This window comes from Myiozetetes cayanensis, unplaced genomic scaffold, assembly GCF_022539395.1.
Source record: "Myiozetetes cayanensis isolate MyiCay16 unplaced genomic scaffold, myiCay2020 scf15, whole genome shotgun sequence".
Classification (NCBI taxonomy): Eukaryota; Metazoa; Chordata; class Aves; order Passeriformes; family Tyrannidae; genus Myiozetetes; species Myiozetetes cayanensis.
Window position 1 is genome coordinate 17,030,911 of NW_026087159.1, and position 4,822 is coordinate 17,035,732.

Genomic DNA, 4,822 nt, shown 5'->3' on the forward strand with positions numbered 1-4,822 from the left:
TGGCTGGTCTGTTCGTTGTTTATTAATTAACTCCAAGAACAGCTTCACACTTGGAAATGTGAAGTCAATTAAAGGATCTTATGTAATGAGCTTATCTAAAAGTGAGTGTGGTGCCACTTCCCCTTCCCTTACAGGAGGGAAATGGGGTAGCCTTAATGGTTTTGGGGGGTGCAGCTCTGCCCAGGGTCTTTAAAAACAACTACTAATGAAGCTGTGTTAAAACTTAGTATCTTCTTCACGCTGTGCTGCTCTGATTTTTTTAAATTAGATTTTTCTTTATACATAAACCCAAATATCTTTATATATTAAAGCCAAATATCTTCAGTGTCTTCTTCCTCCTGGGAAGCTGTTTGTGCCTCAACCACAGGTGACTGCAGGCTGACTGCAAAGGGTCCTGAGGAGCAACAGAGCTTGTGGCTCTGAGAGCAGCTGAGTGCAGCTTTGAGGGTGATCCAGGCTCCAGGGGAAGGGATTTTCCTGGTGGCTTTTGAGTGACGAATCCACAGCCCCACTGCTGAGGGTGTCATTTAAAAATGCCCCTTTATCCCATTCTTTTTAATCATGAATTCAAAAATCAAGGGGAGGTGTTACATTTTCTGAGTGCAGACAAAACTCTGGGGGAGGAGGGAGAATGCTCAGGGAAGAGGGAGATTCCGGGTGCAAAAAATGTGCCTTGTGTTTGGGATGGAGGTTGGAATCAATACCTGACTAGAGCTGTGCAGCAACAGTCACACCTACAGTTAAATCTGCAGGGGGGGAGGAATGAGGGGATGGGGGTTGATCTGATGTTTTAAAGGCTTTCCCAAATGCTCCAGGCTGCCATTTGCCTTGGGAAATGTATGTGGATGGTTTAAATCTGTGCCTGGCAGAGCCGTGCAGGCTGTGTTGATAATCAACCTGAAAATAAGCATTTGGAGGTTTTTAATACTCGTGGGAAAGCTGAGTGACAAGGAGGGGACTTGCAGGAGATGCTGGTCCCGAGCTCTCCATCCTCCCCTGGGCAGGATGAGGCTGTGACCCCCAGGGACAGAGCCCAGACCTGTTATCCAGCCCCTGATCTGTATTTCCCACTGCACCGTGCACCTTAAAAGTGGGGATTTTCAAGGTATTAAGGCAAAAAATTAGGCCTGGCTCTTGGGTATACTCGGTCCCCAGGTGCTTCACAGCCTTTTTCCCTTCTTGCTAATTTTAAATGTTCTTAATGTTGCCAGTGAAGTCCTTAATTTACCTTAATTAGACTTGCCTTGCGTTTAATTGGATTATTAGCATTAACACTGACTAGAATTGATAAAGCTGCAGTTTACATTTGGGGGAAATTTGGAGGAAAGGTGTGTTAATTGTAGCTTCCCTTACCTGCAAACAGCTCCTAGATTGGAGTGTTCTCCTGGAAATTGTATTTTCCTGCTCTTTAGGGGAGTGGAGGGGTGGGGAGGAATACAAAACCCAGTAGGCTTTGGAGTAACAACCCTGAGTAAGGGTTGTAGTAAGTGCTAACCCTTAGGAGGGGTTACTGAGTAACCCGTGAGTAAGAGCAGGGCAGTGGGGTTGGGAAAAGCCAAAGCTGCTTTATGAACCTGATCTCTTTTGCTCCCTCTCTCTCAGCAAAGGACAACAGCTCTTGGAGCCTGCTCAGCTGTGGGAGAGGAGCAGGGAACCCATAAAGACACAGCCAGGAGCAAAAATCCCCATGGATGGATCTGCAGATTGTCAGGTGTTCCTGCTGAGGGCTTTCCACCTGGCAGTGTCCCAGGCCAGACTGGATAAACTGGGAGCAACCTGGGTTAGTGGAAGGTGGAACTGGGTGGTTTTTAAGGTCCCATCCTGGATTCCAGGCTCCAAAAGGGAGCTCCCAGAAGGCCTTGGAAGCAGGGAGCCCGATTCCTGGGGCTCCAATGCTGCTGTAGTTCCTCAGGGGGGAGAAGAAACAGGTGCTGGATTCCTCCCTCATGTCTAACTGTATTTTGGGTGTTAATGCACCAAGTAAATTGGGAAGTGCCTACAAGGGAGCGGTGGCTGTGCTGGGAGCCCGGGGATTCTGGGCGGGTGTCTGTGCCCTCTCCTGGGGAATACCTGAATCGCAGGGCTGCTGGAGCCACCTCCAGGCTGGGCCGACAGAGGGTGGCCAGCAGAACCCACAGGGAGAAGTGCTGGAATGTGATCGGCATGGAGGGGAACTCCCGAGCTCAAAGGCTGCGCTGCGGTCTGGCAGCGACTCCCAGCTCAAAGTAGCCCCACTCAGTAGCTGCGTTTCTGACCTTGAGGACTGTTTGTAAATCCTTAATCCCTGCCAAATCATTTATTTGGGACTGTTTAACTCTAAACTTTTAAATCAGGATGCTTAGCAGCCTTAAATCCAAAAGCTCATTAGCTCTCCTCAGCTGCCTTAATAACCATAATCTCTTTAATGGAAGCAACTCTGGACAGGATTTACCTTCCCAAAAAACTTTATTGACTGGCATTAAGTACATTTTTGCCTTCTAATTCTTCCCCAGTGAAGGGAGAGCTGATAAAGGGTTGCTCTGCTGGAGCCCAGGCCGCGTCAGCCTCTGGCTCAGGACAGCTGCTCGTGCAGGAGCTCCTGGAGGGAAAGGCTTTTCCTGACTCCTTGGCCTTCCCTGGAGTTTGAAGCACTGGGAAGCTTCTCCAAAATGGGTCAGGTTCATCAGTCACCTCTCCCTGGGCTCCCATCAGGGTTTCTCTGGCTCTGCTGATGTAAATATTCCCATGGGATGCATGGAACACGTTCCTGCAGCAGCACAGGGAGCACCAGGAGTGTGTCCAGGTGTGATTCCAGCTGAGGAGGTTTCTCAGCAAGTGCTTCCTCATTGGTATTCGGTTAATCTGCTCCTTTACCAAAGAGCTGCTCTTGTTTCTAAGATCTTTCTTGGTTAACAACTAAACAGCAGCAAGAACAACAACAAAAGAATAAGCAGTTTATCATTAATTTCCCATTCAAGGATTTTGCTTTCATCTCCAAGTTTCCTACATTTCACATTTTCTAACATGTATTCACTCTGTTGTCTGCACTGCCTTTTTCTTTCCCTTTTTAACACTCTGTCTTTTTAAAGCCTGCTTTGATATCTGTGTTTTGCGGGTTTCCAGCCAGGCTTGGCTTTTCTCTCTGCAGCCTCCCCGTTGTGGTTGCAGCTTCTTGACACTCAGCAAACCCTGAACTCTCCACTCCTGCTCCCACGTTTATCCATGTAATGCTCCATAATTCCATCGGGGAAACTGACCTTGTTGAAGTAGTAACCTATTTTTGGCTGAGTTTGGAGAGTGAGACTACGAGGAAGCCAGAAGTCTAAACCAGTCAATACTGAGCATTTCCCTGCTCTCCAGCAGTGCCACAAACCAGGTGGTGGTGACATGGGACATCACACATTTTGCAGAGCCCCCTGATTTCACTTCTGGCAGCACTGGAGATTTTCCTGCTGGATAATTTGGCTCCCTTCTCGTTATCTCGTGCCACTGATAACTCTGCCTCCAACTGCCAAGCTGCTCCTGCTGCACCACCCAGGACTTGGGAGAAGGTTTCAAGGGAACTGGATAAAATACAATTACGCTTCCCAGCTGACAGCTTTTGATAAGAGCCCCAGTGCTGTTCTCTGCTCCTTTTGTTTGCCCTGTAAAGTTTCCTGCCTTCCTCTCTGCTGCTTACTTTTACAAAGCCACAGCCATGGTTCCTTCTGGCAGGTGCATCCAGGGGAGAAGGAGCAGCTCAGGAGGGAAATCTGGACTGTCTTTGATGCCTTTTGTTCATCTGGTGTTTAATAAGCAATTCTGGATGATGCAAATGGCCGTTTTGTTGCTGTGAAAGGGGAGAAGGCAGTCAGAAGAGGGGTTAAGAGGGAATTTGGGTGACTGGCAGCCCTGGCAGAGGACCCCAAACCACCCAATTTCCCTGTGATTCCTGTGAGGAATCAGTGAAGCAAATGCTCTGTGTTTGCTCAGATGGGTCAGGCAGCCCCCAGCACCTGTCCCAGCCTCCCCCCACCTCGCTGCCCTGGCTATATTTACCCAGGGGGAACTTTCCAAGAATGGAAGTGGTAAGATAAAACCCCTGAGGGTCTAAAATTAGCCCCCTGTCCCACCGTGGCATTGCAGCTGCGAGCTCTGAGCCTGCTCTGGTCACACAGAGCCAGGGGCCATCCCCAGCAGGGTCCCCTCTCCTCTGCTCCTGGTTTGGGGTTTGATCCACGGCAGGACTCTCCATGGGACCCCCAAGGCCTCAGGTGCTGTGAGCACCCCCCTCCCCAGGTAAGGCAGCTCCAGGACCCCTGGGGATGGGAGGTACCTGGGAACCAACTGTACAAGTGTGTTCTCTGTCACAGCCTCTTTTTGGGAGGTCACTGGATGCCTGGACAGCTTCTTCCAGCTCAGGACGTGAAAACTTTCTCTGAGGGTGGGCAGGCCCTGGCACAGGTTACTCAGAGAAGCTGTGGCTGCCCCATCCCTGGAAGTGTCCAAGGCCAGGTTGGACGGGGCTTGGAGCAACCTGGGCTGGTGGAAGGTGTCCCTGCCCATGGCAGGGGTGGGACTGGATGGGCTTTAAGGTCCCTCTCAAACCATTCTGGAAGTCCATGAATTTTGGTTTGGGCTCTTCAGGTTGGGGAGCCTCTGTGAGCTCCTCACACAAGTCCTTTCACTGTCCAAGTAACCTTCCCTTGGAGATGCTGTTTGTGTTCAGGAAATGTTACTGATGCTCTTTTCCACACTGTTCCCCTTGGAAATATAACTTGTAATATAACTTCCTTTTTGAACCAAATCTGCAATAACCCCCCCAAACCCCATTAGCCACGTGGGTGGGGTGATCCCAAAGCTC